Here is a 15385-nt window from a genome sequence, read left to right as displayed (position 1 = left end):
TACATATTTGTATCTGTGCGTTGTTCATTTGTTCATTAGGTTCCTTTGCGCCGTCCTTCTCAGCATCTTCTGCAAAATTTCCCGCGCGTGTCTGTTTTGTCAAAGTTGTTCAAAGTTCCCCCACCCACTCAGTTCACCGCCAGGTCACGCCTCTCAAAAGTGTCCTAGGCGATGGCGGTTGGCTTTGCTTCAGTCGATACACTCAGAAAAACTTTTACCTGTGAATTTAACACTAATACTTGGGCCACCTCTTTTCAAACTCATATGTCAAAGAAATACACCAAAATTAGGTCGAAGTTCCCAGTTGAAAAGTAAATTTAGTCGTTACACAAATATTCTTATAAACGTAAAAAACTTATTTTATTTGCCTTCTACTTCAATTTCTTAAAATTTTTTTGTTATCGATTACTTTTTTTGTCCTCAACAATTGCCAATCTTTTTTTATACCCTTGCAGAGGGTATTATAATTTCAGTCAGAAGTTTGCAACGCAGTGAAGGAGACATCTCCGACTCATAAAGTATATATATTCTTGATCAGCATCACTAGAGTCGATCTAGCCATGTCCGTCTGTCCGTCCGTCTGTCCGTCTGTCCGTCCGTCTGTCCGTCTGTCCGTCCGTTTATATGCAAACTAGTCTCTCAGTTTTAAAGCTATCTGCATGAAACTTTCCCAAAAGTTGTCTTTCTATTGCAGGTAGTATATAAGTCGGAACGAGCCGGATCGGACGACTATAGCATATAGGTCCCATAGGAACAATCGAAAAAATAAAAAAAAAATTATAACTTTGGTGTTTTTTAATTTTTTTTTATTTCTTCGACATATAGAAATGGTTAAATATTTCAGAATTACGGTTTAAATTTCATCAAAATCGGACGACTATATCATATAGCTCCCATAGGAACAATCGGAAAAAAATACAAAAAAAATTAGAACTTTGCCGTTTTTCAATTTTTCTATTAGTTTTTTGACATAAAGTAATGGTTAAATATTTCAGAATTACGGTATAAATTTCATCAAAATCGGATGACTATATCATTTAGCTCCCATAGGAACAATCGGAAAAAAATGAAAAAAAATTATAACTTGGCTGTTTTTTAAGTTTTTTCTTAGTTCTTCGACATATAGTCTCGGGTAATTATTTTAGAATTACGGTTTAAATTTCATCAAAATCGGACGACTATATCACATAGCTCCCATAGAAATAATAAAAATATATAAAACAACTATATAATAATTGAGCTGCAAATCATCATTGCTTCAATGTTTTTCAACATATACGCAAGTAAATCATAATTTTAATGTTTTCAAAATGATTTAATTCTTGAAATAGCTGCAAGGGTATATGAACTTCGGCTTGCCTAAGTTTGCTTTCTTTCTTGTTTTTAATAAAAAAGTCGGATATCCCTTTTTATGACCGTGATGCATATCTGCAGCATACCGCTTAAATTAAATTAACAAATACTTATTTGATGTAAAGCAATACTCTTTATCCTTATTAAAAGTGTTTAAAATTAATAAATATAGTAAAGCGATAATAATTGTTTTCAAGATTTCACATATCTATCTAAGAAAAAAAATGTTTTAGGTCTAAAACCATTTTAAACTCTTAAAACGGACAAAACATATCTTGGACACTCTATGTATTATATTTAAATATTATTTAACTTAGGGATTTAAAGTTAAGCAAATCCCATTTTTTCGTTTTCGTCGAAACATTTTCAGGTTTGTTTTTTAAGTGCATCCTTTTGACCATTTGCGCGCCTCTAATGAAAACACAATAAAAATTTTTCGCTTTTCTGCCTTCCCAAGTGGCTGTGAAATTTTTGATGAGTTTGTCAGCTTGTGGGAATTCCGCCAATCGCTGTCCTTTCTGCTGTTACCCAGCAAATACTTGTTAAGTGAACTCTGCGCTCTTCACAATTTAGTTCAATGTAATTAAGCTTCCGCTTCTTGGGAGCGAAGGTCAAAGTCTCCTGCTCAAAAATTGCGTATTGCAAGACAATTATACGTTGTCTGCACAACGCACTGTAGCCGACAACAATTTTCCAGTAATTGAATTAGTCTCAAGTAAATTTTCTGCCTTTCTGTGGGAAAAAGCCAATAAACAACTTCATTTTATTCTAAAGTTTCCTCTCGGCGACAAAGTTTTCAACTTTCTTTTCTGTTGATGGCCAATAAGTTAGGTCAAATTGCAAAAAGTCGTCTAAAGAATTTAAAGCGGAATATGAATTTCAAACGCCATCCGACTTTAAATCAATCATAAGGACTCTTTTATAAATATATAGTATAGTATTTCCACTTGAAATCTAGTTCTCCGCTTAACGCGCAACTTCTCAATCCTCATTTTTTCCTCCGCTTTTGAAACTGACACGCTGCTGCACTAAGGCGCAAATCTCATTTCCCTTGTGGCGGCAGAAGCCACTGAAAAAATGTATCATTCCGCCGCCCTCTCCTCGCCCAATTTTTTTCTTTTTTTCGGGTAACCCAATTTGATGGCCAGTGCTCCGTTGCTTTGGCTCTCTGCTTACGTCACAGCTTCGCACCTCGCACAACTGGCTTTCTGTGTCACACACACACACATACTAGCAGTGCGGCTCTCACACACATACAGCTGGGGTGAAAATATTAGTGGTGGTAGTTATAGCTTGTATGCAAATTATTTATATTTTCTAAATTTAAAAGACTCTAGATTACTTGTCTAAAATATTGCAAATTGACAGGGGCACTTATAATACAATATGAAAAACTCATAATTATTTTTAAAGCATTTTGATATTAAAAAAGGTTTTGAATTTCTTGTCCAATTTTTTACTTTCAAGCTATGAATCAAAATTCGGCTGAAACAAGCCTTATTCATTTTTGCTAAAACTACATAAGCATTTTCCTAAAAATTTAAAAGTATATAGTTAAATAATTGAATCAGTAAATTTTCGGAAACTTGTAAAGAATTTTTTTCTCTAATAAAAAAGTAAATCAAATTTTAAATAGATCAAAACTATAGAATATGATACATAAATACAAAAATAAATTCATTTGCACTTGAGTACTGTTTTTAAAACTATTGTCCACTATTATTTGTACTTCATTTGTACACACGCACACATAATGCCGCACTACATTATGGCCAAAAAGTGGAAGAAACAAAACATTGGAATGAGAAGCATAAAAAATGGTAACAAAATTACATACATCAAAGGTGTTTTTTTTTTCCTTTTTGAATATACGAGTGTGTGTGGGCGGAAAAGTGGGCGGGGCAGAAGGCCGACGGGCGATGAGTGTTGGTGGGGTGATGTGGTGATGTGGGGAGCATGTTGTTTAAGGGTTGCTGCGGGCCTTGATGCGGTGGCCCATTTCTGTTGTTGTTGCTGCTGACCAATGGTCCATGTAATTTTTTGGCAAGCATCTCTTCGCATATCAGCGCACTTGTGAACCTTTTTTGGAGATGGGTCGTGAAATTTACGTCCCTTGCCCTGCGATTGCTTTTCCATGTTACCTTTCCTCCAAACCCGTCCCATGCTATGTTTGCTCGTATCTCATTCACATTTATGATGAGTGTGCGGGTCCCCCTCCTGTTTTTCTGGCCAAATAAACTTGGCAAATATGCGGCTCTAGTTTAAAGCCAAAGCACGCGCCGATTGACATCATTAAGCCCAGACCAGCTAGTGGCGGTACTAAATCATGATTCCGGCCATCCAAAAAATATGACAAAAAGTGAATGCACAACTAAATGAATGGCACACATGGGAAACGGTATACACAAAAGCAGGGCGGGAAATTGTAAAGAGTTTTGATTTATGCAAACAGTTGGCGGAGATAACAAAAAAGAATTGTGCTGAAAATTACCCTGTTTGAAACAGGACACCCGGTGCTGCGATCTCTAGAATGAAAATGAAAATTAATCTCAATTTATCTCCGGGTGTATGTGTAGATCGTCAACGTACACATGGAAAAGCTAAAACGCTATAATCAATTGCCCCTGAGCATAGTATATCCGACTGACGTTGTTTAGATTGAAGGATTAATCTTAAAAATCATAGAAAATGTATAAATGTGTGGCAACTTCAAAATGATGGCATTTAAGACAGAAAGAACAACAAACTTCCTCTGTTAAATGCCATTTTTTTAATTTCATCAACATACCTCGAACCCACATATAAAACTTTAAAGAAAAACCCATTTTTAAATAGTTGCCTCTTTATTTAAAATAAGGAAATTAAAAAACTATGAAGTAATTGTACTCCTCAGTTGTTTAAATACTAGTGAAAACGAGATCCTTCGCAAACTTTTAACTACTTAACGACTTTTGGAATATCCGTATAGATATACTAAAAGACTTCACCGTGTGCGTGATCTAATTAATAAGGGTTATAAGCCTATCGTATGAATATATGAGAATTAGACGCTTTTAAACCCAATATATCGATCCTAAAGCAAACGGAACTCAATCATGTTGTAAACAGGTTATCCATATTTATGTGTCTCCAGATGCTCTCAGATTGCTCGAAATGGATCTATAAACAAGCTCAACCAGAGGAGCTGTAAAGTTGATAAAGCCAAACCCCAAAATACGTCCGCCAGCCAGATGCTCCCCAGAAATTTGGTGTGTGTGGTTCTTTCTTCTCGCCTTGTTTGCACTTGGTTATTGATAGTGCTTCAATCTGAGGAAATAATAAATAAATGAGCCTAACGTCACGGCTCATGTCGTTGGCCCACCTACGCCTCCACCTTTTCCACACTCCGCCCACTCTCTTCAAACAGGCAAACTCATGCACACTTAAACGTACACGCACTCACACACACACACACACACACAACGGACTCATTCACTCACGACATTTCCTCTTCTGCTGCTGCTGCTCCTGTTTTCCATTTTCATTCTCTAGGCTCGTTCCCCCCGTCAGTTTCTCAATTTCCCTCGGAGCTGCCAACATTTTTCACATCTTTGCTGTGCTTTCACAGAGAAAAATTAAAAATATTTGTATGATGTAAAGCTGGTTTTAAAAACATGGCAATATTCGTTTACAAGAAAAACGTGCTTTAAAGATTATGTATTTCAAAGTAAATAGGGTATAAATGGAAAAATGAGAAAAAAACTGTATTTTTTAATATTTTTACAACATGTTTGTTCTTTATTTATTTTTTTTTTAATTTCCCCTAAACTTTTGTAAACGTGCATATTAACAGATTTCTCTGTGTATGAATATATGTTTGTTTGCTCACTCTTCTTTGTACGTGTATGTGACGTATACGCAACGTGTGCCATATTTTTACATGGCCGCCAGGCCAACAACAACTGCGACAACAAGCCGCCTGAAACTGACAGGTCCCACTGCCTATGACGACTGCCATAGGCCAGAATTTTCTTCAGTTATTTAGCGCGCCTCGCAGCAGTCTGTCCACCGGTCTGCCACCGAACCCCAACCACCGCTTCCTGGTTTCTCACAAAGAGAAAATTGTTTTTATAGTACATACATCCTTCGCGCCTCCGCATTGCCTCCCCTTACATCTCAATTTGTTGCCATTGTTGTGCAGTTTGCTTCCGAGCTTACAAGTTTCTTATTGCATTGCAAATTAACATTTTTTCAGAGCGCGCACAGACACACATATGCACTTCTGCGAAATTTCATTAACATTACGTATACGCCCAGTCGACCGCGCTCTCATTAAGTAATCTGTTTCATTCGAGGCTGCTGCAGGGCACCTGTCCATAAAACGCATTAATCAACTGTCTGGCAATTTACTTCACACATGGGCATGCTGGGAAATTAAGCGTCCGCAAAAATTTCAACAGATGCAGCAGCACATTTAATACATTGCAGCTAATATTAACAAAATAATGAGATAATTATAGCATTTAATGATATTTAAAAAAATTCATTTTAGGAAAGGGGCAAAAACTGTGCACATTCCAGCAAAAGTTTAAATATGTTTAAAAGTTCTCTTTGAGTGATTCCAGTTGTCATTTTTCTTATATAATTCAGAACGCCCGTTGACATCAATTTCATCGTTGACCTGTCAATTTGCTTTTTGGCAGTTCGACTGCCATTTTATCGTTTCGAGATAAATATGGGCACTCAAAATATATAAATTTCTATCAGCTGAAAGAAAACATTTTCTGACATTTTAATATTTTGTATCGCACACACAGACACGCACATGCTTTTAAATATTTCAAGCATATGTAATGCCCCAGTACACCCATCGATACCCAGAGCTGCCTTTGTCAGTTAGCTCTGGCTGTCATTGCTTTTAAAAACTTTACGGCTCTTGTGCGAATTTTCGGTATTTTCATGCAAATACATATATGAGTAAGGGTGTCCCAGTATATCTTGCCAAACATTTAAGACTTTTCAAAGTACTAAAATACACATAAAAACTCCATTACACATACGACCTGGATACCACCCAGATATTTGTTTAAGCCTTTATTTTTTATCACCTCTTAAAATTTGAAGACGTATAAAATACATTCAAAGTAAAAGTTATTTCATAAAAGTTTGGGCTGATAAAAAAGTGAAAACAACTTAACAAACAAACTAATTCAAAATGGTAACCAACGTAGATTTTTTTTTAAAATATATTTCAATATTTACTTCCAAACTAAATATTTTTTTATTATATGTATAAAACGGTATTTAATTTTAATTTAATTGGTTTCACAGCCCAGGACACCCCAATGCTTATTCGAATGTGTGTAGTAAATTTCAAAACGCATATCGAGTGAAAAGTGTCAGACTCAAAGCCTAGAGTAAGGTCAAGTTTTGTGTTCTTTTTCGATATCTGGGACCTGTCTGCCAATCACAACGGTGCGAGTGTGGGTTCTTAGAGTGGGGGTCCCCTTGCTATTTCACATATCCTTTTCCTGTGGATCCAGCAGCTGCTGCTTTTATGCTTTTCTCCCACTTCATATGCGGTGTCGAGATGTCGATGTCGTAGAATCGTAGAATCGTCGCCGTCGCATTGCACATAAAACACTTTTATTGCTCATTTAGATATTTATGCGCAGTTTTATTATAATGAAAATTGTGCGTATGCGTGCGGTTTTTATTGTGATTGCATTGAGGCCAGCCAAACCAGTTCAGAGACTCGAGATGTGGTGCGTCACACTGGCGGAGAGTTGGAAGGTCGGAAAAGCAGAAAAGCAGAGAGACAGAGTTTTCGCTCTCTATCTACATCCACATCTGTGTTCCGAGTTTTCAAACTTTCAACTGCACGCTATTTGATTTGTTTCCCCCTCTGTTTGGAGCTCAATTTTACGGAGCTTTTGCTTTTTGCATTTTATGCGTTTTTGCTTTTTACGAGCCTCACGTCGACCGCAAACAAATTCAAATGGCAAAAGGCGAATGGCGAATGGTGAATGGTAAATGTCGCAAAACGAATCGCGATCTGAGCCAAAGCCAAAGCTGATAAGTGCCCGCAGAAGTAGGCAACGATTTTTTCATTGCTTCCTGAGCTGTTGGCTGTGTGAAGCATTTAATTGCAAATTTATGTGCGTGTGCGTGGAGAGAAATTAATGACCGAAACTGCGTAACGAGCTTTCGAAAAATATACCCCACGATTCGCACGAAAACATTGTTGTACCATTAATTAACGCTGAAATTATCGATAAACTTGAATATACGGTTTATAAATTTTTAAGGTTTCTGGTCCTTATTTACCTTCAATAAATAAATATATCACATAATATTAAAGAAAATATGGCATTACATTTTCAATAGTCAGGAAGCTCAAAAATATAATGATTACTGCTTGACTGTTAATTCGGGTAACACATTTTTATGCATTCTGAATACATACATATAATCAATTTTATATGTATAGTTCAATTACATGTGTAATAAATTATTTTATTAATATTTTGTTTTATCATTTTCAGCAATTTATAAAACCAAAAATATAATATATGCTGGCGAATATACATTTTCAATCATTTAAAATTAAAAGGGGTAATCAAATGTAAAATTATACTATATTTTTATTTTTGTCATTTTTTGTATAATTCAGCTAATTATTGCACAAATTGTTAAACCAACATCGAAGGGTAATTGAGGCGGTTGACACACCCCTAACCTTTTGAAATCAACAACAGCAGAACAACAGCCACAGCAATAATAATTACAAACCAATTAAAAGCATATTTACATATTGCCTTTGTTATAATGCAGTTGAAGATACAGAAACAAATACATGACCCACAATCGAATGCGATTACACACGTATGTATGGATATTTGTGGGTGCATCGCTGGGGAATAAGCAACAACAGGAAAAACAACCATGACAACGACAACTGATTGACGGCAAACTGTCAATGGCATGAGCCCAACTCAGATGCAGACGCAAATGTATGGCCACCCAATAAAACCACCTAGGAAAGCAACCCACCGTATCACCCATCGTACACACATACAGCCACACTCATAGGCAATTACATTCGCCAGTTGTGGGTGTACGTGCCTAAGTGTGTGTGCTTCTAAGATTAAGCAAATACTGCGGTAAATTTAATTTTCAATTCAACGCAATTGAATGAAAGCAAATCACTTAAGCAGCAAAATCGTCAATAAAATTACAATTTTCAAAAAGGAGTTCCTTATAAAAGTATCTCAATTGTGGTCAGGTGTTAAGAAGGTAATGTTGAGCTTAACTGAAATACAGTGAGTCAAAAATATCAAATTAATAGCAATGTTTTTAGCACAATGTATGCTTATGTTTACTTTTATGAACGGATTAATTTTTTAGCCGGATATTAGATAAACGTAGAGCAATCTACTTAAAGTTAATATTAAGCCTGAATACAATACAAAATACAATAAATAATATTAATGGTATTATTTAATACCTTTTATTAACAATGATAAACAAACATAGAACTACTTTCCACTAGGGTCACTCAATATGGGTGCTAATATTCAACTGATGGCAAATAGTCGACGCTCAAATTTTACAAAAGCTTCAACCAGTAATTGCATTGCATTTGTCCTTTGGCTGAATGAATGTTTTCATACCTGTTTACACCTGTATGCATTGTGTGAGGCCCAGTACTTCAATGTTTCTGCTGGCCATTATTTGTCAATTCCATCTGCCCACATTCCTTAACGCATATTTCTACCCATTCTACGCACACAAGGGCACAGAGAAAAATTTGAAAAATTATACCCTTGTACTTGGTAATTTATAGCTACACACTTTAGACAAACGAAGAATGATCTAATTTTAATGCAAAAAAAAGTTTTCTTTTCAAGGAGCCTGTTCAATAATTAATTTTTGTGTGTTCTATTTTATTTTGGTTAGTAAAAGTAACAAGTAATAAGTTTAATACAGGAAAACTGTAATGTACATTTAATGTACAATCCAAGAAAATTTATAGATTAGACGTCTTTGCAATAACTTTGATGTCTTTCAAGAGTATAACCTAACCAAAAAACTGAAATTAAAATTGGTTTCTTAAAATTACTTCCCCTCAACCAGATCATATCAACTTTTCAGAAAATAATAACCTTTCCGTAAAAGACCGTGTACCTATCCGTTCCGTTGTTTTAAAAACCATATGAGATGGTTTCTCTGAGTGCAGACACCGACGCATCTAGTCCATTAGACTGGTCAGTTGGCCAGTTGACACCCGTCCTCACGAGTCTCGTTTCGTCTCCTTTGGCTAATGCGGCCACTGGGCAGTCAACTGGTTCGTCCATCTTCCATCTCTCTCCGCCACTCCGTATATACAGTATAGTTGTGTTGATTTTGCCCTTTGGCTGACACAGAATGTTGTTGACTTTGCATATTAAAACAAAATGAGAATGCAGAAGCGGGTAACAACAAAACGGGAACATTGCTGAAAGATGCGGAGAAAGGGGTGGCAAGGGGTTTGGGCACTTATAAGGCTACTTTTTCATTTGTGACGCCCACGTTAAACTTTAATTAATTATATACAGTTTGTTTGGCAAATTTAAAATTGTTGACTTCCACAGAATTGCAGAATGATGACGAGGATAATGGAGGAGGTACCGGAAAGTGAGGTTGGGAGAATTTTAATTAGGCATCCCCACACACACACTGACAGAGCGAAAGGTTGCGTAAGAGGCTTAAAGTGCGAAAATGGAGAAAAAGCTGCTGGCGAAATGTGAATTGTGTGTCGTCCAATAAGAATTAGTGGCCAACAGGAGCATCAAAATGAGTAAGTTGTAGCTGTTTTTCGTTATTGCCATTGATTGACACGAAAAGCGGCCACGCTTTCAGGTGTGCAAGTGTACGTGTGTGTATTTCACGGATCCGCAATTTTGGTCCGAACTCGGAGAAATCGGGTGAAAGGGCCAGGGCGTTGAGAACCTGCTTTTCAGTGGCTGATGGGACGAATGGAGATGGCAAGAAGGCTCCAACGTGGACAGCCACGCTAATTGGAGCACGTCGCAGAACACTCCTGCACTGAACAAAATATCCGACAGCAATAGCAAAACCATTAAACTTGATCAAATTTGCTTATTAAAAAGAGAGAAGAGTTTATTTAAACTTTTTGTGTCTTTTCCCATTTTGTAAGAAAGCTTTATAAGCTTTCTTTATAAATCTAGAATTAAGGCTCTATTTGTTTAAGAATTTCTTTTTTAAAGAATAATAATTAGTTAATACCAAATTGTGTTCAATGAACATTTTTCATACTTGGAATGTTGTTGTTACCGAATTAAAAATAAACTAATTGAAAAAACTTGCGGGTTGTCATTATTTTCGATTAGACTTTTCTATAGAATTTGTTCTTGATGTACACATTTACAGACCCAGGTGGAAACGAAGAAATGCACTTAATTGGAATACGACGAGAAGGGCAGCGCAAGTGCGTCGCAATTGCTCTATGATTAATTAGTGGTCACAGAAGAAGGAACTTTTGGGTGCGAAAACCAAAATTGTCCCTTGAAATGATTGACACATTTTGAAAGCTTTTTTTTACGTTTAACAACTATCGACAGAAATCAATATAAAATCTGATTAGTTCATTTTTAGCCTTGCTCCTCAGTAGTGGAGTTTCCAAGTTCGAAAAAGAACGCTCTAAGATTAAATTATCGATTAAGGGGGTAAATTTAAATAAGCACAGCTTTCATTAATTGTAGCTCGAGGTATGCAATACATTTCTTGTAACTTGAGCAGCTGTTGTCGGATTTTCAGCAGCGTTACCAAGCAACTTCCCAAGAGGATTACCCCTCACATCTCTGTGTTTCTTGACGTTTGTCGCGTTTCGTCTTACGCATAATTAGCCGGCTTAAGTAAACTTCTTAAGCTGCAGTTAAAAGCCATAAAACTTACGCGCATCGTTTGCTGTCATGTTAAATTTATAATTTCAATTTCAAATTGTTATTACAGCCGCCGTTGTTTTGCCAGTCCTCTGTCCGACCCATTATTCCATCTTAGCATCCCCTTCACGTTTCCGCCTGATTATTATTGACAGTTGCCGACGTCTTCTTTTGCTGTTGTTTTAGTTGTCTGACACACCCTATCCTGCTCATTTTAGTCTCATAAATATGCAAATTAATCATTTGCGGAAATTTACATACTTAATAAGTCGCTTTAATTAAATGTTCACGCACGCATGCCTTGCAATCTTGCCCCCGAGAATCGCATGAAATCGGCGGAATCCTTTTTTTCCACATTAATGCCAGCTTGTTAATTGTGCTGCAGCTAAAATCCCTCTCTAAAGCTCTAGAACTCAGCTTGGCTCAGGGGTAATACAAAAAATGTTTCGCATATTTTGGGAAACAGTCACGTTTCTTTCAAAGCAGCAGTGGCAACAACACAGAAACAGTTTATCTGTCGAAAACAGCAAACAAAAAATTAAAAAACAAAAAGAAGGAGAAGAGCCCAGAAATCTTTTTTATGTGTTCAACGAAAATGTTCCCCAAAACGAAAATGAGCACCAGGACCAGTAACATTCAAAAAAAGAAAGTATGCAAACTGTGAGGCGCAGCGAACATAAATTAACATTTTTATACCCCGCTGCAATGGACCAACAAGAAGTTGGCTCACAAAACTAAGAGGCGGGGGGTGAAGAGAGGGCGGCTTGAGGTGGGTAGGGGTCCTTTCTAATGCCCGCATTATTTACGAGGAAGCTGAGGGCCCATTCACATCTCGCCATTTCATTTCATTTCATTTCTGTTCTTTACGTTTCGTTTCCATTTCGCTTCGTTTTCATTTCGACTCGCCGCATTCTTTGCCATTTGCCTTTGACGCCACAAATAATTTTAATTGGTTTTCCTTTTTGGGGAGACCCTCGACCCCAGATGATAATGACTTTATTTCTATATATTGTTTATTCAGTGGGTTTGAAAACCATAAGACCATATCTTGTAATCGATAAAGTTTATGCCATGGACAAGCAAAAATATCACCAAAAGCGTACATCAACTTTATATCACATCAAATTTGGTTGAGCGCTTCGGAAGCAAATCAAAATCAGAGATAAGTTAGCTTGTTTTTCGCACCTTTTTCAGAAGCTTCTAAGCAAAAAAAAATTGAATGAGTTTGTTAAAATTTCCCTTTAAGCTTCTTAAAATTGAAGATACATATTCGAAAACATTGCTTGCAAAGATTTTTAATTTTGTAACAAGATTTCGATTATCTTAAATATTATCTCATAAGTCTAGAGTTTACTATTATCCTTTGGATATGTAGCTACACTATTTTCCGTTTGTTCATATTAAGAGTTTTGTGTGTGTGTTTGTGTTGCAGCCGGAATTGCAATTTGATTTGGCTAAATTTGCATAAATGTGTATGCAACTTTTGGTTTTGTTGAATAGGAAAGGAGTGAATGTCAGATAGATGGTGGGGAAGACGGACTGCCACAATTATATAAATTCTACTTTTTCTCAACGTTATATACATAATTGGACGAATTCCGCAATTAATACAATTAATTGTACAATTTTTAATTTATGAAAATCTGTTCACTTAAGCTTTCAATTGGTTATTATTATTGCAAAAATTATCTAAATATTGCTGTCATCTGATTATTAAATATTTTAAATAAGAAATGTATCAACCCTAAAGAACGGAGTATCTAAAATAAACATTTCAAGCTTTAAGCTATCACGTTCTTTTAATTATATTTTACACACTTATTAGAGCAAGACGAACAAGAGAGATATTTGTAAATTGGTGAAACGTTATTCAAAGAAAATGGCTATTTTTAGCATACTTTTTAGGGATTTGCAAACTTTTTACTCACCGTCGTTGCTAGTTTCACTTTTGCTTTCGTTCTTTTTCCACTTTTCTCTCTCTTTCGCTCTCTCTTTGGCTCTCCTTCTTTTTTGACACACTCAGACAGCTTAGCAAGCCATTGTTTTAGTTGTAGCTGCTATTCTTGTTGTTCTTGTTGTCATTCCGAAGTCAGCGACACACACGCACACACACTGGCACAAACACGCATAACGGTTGTGGGAGAGGGACGTCGAACGAGCGGGCGAATTCATTAGGCATGCGGGAATTTTAATTTCACTTGCTCACACGCGCGCACATATGTGGCGACATATTTCTCAAACATTTTCGTTAGTTGATGTAGTTCTTGTTGTTGGTTTTGCTACCGTAGATATTTTTGTTGTTGCTGCTGGGCATCCTTTTGCCTTTGTTTTTGCCCGTGCGGCGCTTTTCAATTTGCATGTCGCGCTGACCTTGCCGCCAAGTGGAAATAACTGTGCCAGCACACACGCACAAACGCCAACATTCGCGCTGACAGCTGTCAAAAATTGCGGATGGCGGATGCGAGTACGAATGCGGATTTTACAGCTGGATGGGGAGCATGTTGATGCCAACGATATGCGGCTGCCGGCAAGCATAAATGGACCAGGACTTCAAAATCTCCATCTTTGCAAAAAAAAATAATGTTAATGTTCAGTCAAGTGCGTGAGTGAGACGGAGGGCAACTCTGCTCCCTCTCTCACTCGCACTCCCTTCTTCTTCTTTGCTTATTTATCTTTTTGCCTTTGTTCTATGCTCCCCGTGCGTGTGTGTGTGATGACAAATTTCTATCATTGTTTGTGTGCAGCAGCAGGAGCAGCAACCAAAAATGAAAAAAAAAACAGGAAGAATCGTCGAGGAGCTCTTCCAGTTTTAGAGTTTTCTTTTTTATAGGTTTTTTGGAGATTGGATGCTTTTGTCCCCAGTCTTTGTTGTTGCGATAATTTGCATAATAAACGTTGTTTTACGAAAATCACTAAAAACCGAAGGATAACACGTGACCAGAAATTCCGCGATTATTTTCTGGCCCCGTGAAGAGCAGCTGGCTGGCTAAAGTTGAAGTCTACCGGGTTTTCGCACAAATTCACATTAATGGCACATGCAATTTTCCCCTACATTTGGCACATAGCGCCCAGCTTTCTCCCGCTGTACCGTTATACCGACCGTTTTCTACCGTTGTGCCGACGCGTTGCGTTCACAGGACCGCACAAGCTCAGACTGAAGCGACGAAGTGAAGCTGCGTGAGCGAGCGGCTGGATGCTTTCACGCTTTTTTTTTTTTTTAAGTTTTTTTTTGCTTTCGTATGCTCGCGCGCACAGCTTCCTCTACCTACTCTTCTTCTTTGAAGTGTAGACTTTCTCGCCGCTCTCCTAGTGCAGACACTTTTTCCAGCCCCCCTTCACACATTTCTACACTCCAACACACCCTCTCACTCTCCAAACCATCCTGCTAGTGAGAGAGAGCGAGGCGGCGCAACAATGAAATGCTCGAAAGTCTCCAAAATGAACAGACCGTTTTAATAACTCGGCCAACCAGAGGTGCCATATTTTGAAAGTGTTCCGAAAAACACAATGTACATAATTTCTTAGAGGTACGAAATAACTCAAAAAGTTGTCTCAAGGCAATGTGTAACTTTAATCGTTGGACCTCAAGATTCAAAGATTCAAGGAAGCATATTTTTAGGCACTGCAATAGGTTACATATTTTCTAGAGGCTTAAAACAACCTAAAAAGTTTCCTCTACGGCTTATAACAACGCACAAAGTTGTTTAATAGCATGCTCAGAAGAATATAATTTAAATCGATGGACATCAAAATTCAAGGAAGCATACTTTTAGGCACAATGACAGATAATTTTAAACTTCTTGTGATTTTCAGCACCCCATATTTATACGCTCTTTATTTTTATAAAGAGTTTTTTTTAGTTTTCTTTTAAAGTTAACTGGATTGTTTCTTCAAAAAAAAAATGGGAAGTCCCCGAAAGAATGTCGATGTCAAGGTAGAAACGCGTTTGTAAGAAATGTGCACACTCTTAAAGCTCCTTGCTATGAGATTCGATTATTACCGAATAGTATCTGTCCAAAACAATAAAAAACAAAAGATTCCCACAATTAAATGTTTTGAATATGTATGTATAGATCTATACTTAATTGACTTATTGTCACAGTCAAATT

At 36.9% G+C, this 15385-nt stretch overlaps 1 protein-coding gene across 5 annotated transcripts in view; it reads right to left on the bottom strand.

Moving 5' to 3' along the window:
* The window catches only part of LOC108137528 (cyclic nucleotide-gated cation channel beta-1), a 68736-nt gene extending 54313 nt beyond the window's left edge, over nt 1-14423 (bottom strand). For all 5 annotated transcript variants that reach the window (XM_017259246.2, XM_017259245.2, XM_017259247.2 and 2 more), the window contains exon 1: nt 13205-14423. The gene's annotated coding sequence lies outside the window, so the exon portion shown is untranslated. The remainder of the gene's footprint in view (nt 1-13204) is intronic.
* Nucleotides 14424-15385: the final 962 nt, after the last annotated feature.

The sequence above is a fragment of the Drosophila elegans genome, unplaced genomic scaffold (assembly GCF_018152505.1).
Source record: "Drosophila elegans isolate 14027-0461.03 unplaced genomic scaffold, ASM1815250v1 contig_520, whole genome shotgun sequence".
NCBI lineage: Eukaryota > Metazoa > Arthropoda > Insecta > Diptera > Drosophilidae > Drosophila > Drosophila elegans.
The sequence above is the reverse complement of the archived record's forward strand: the minus strand, read 5'-3'. Positions and strand labels throughout refer to the sequence as shown.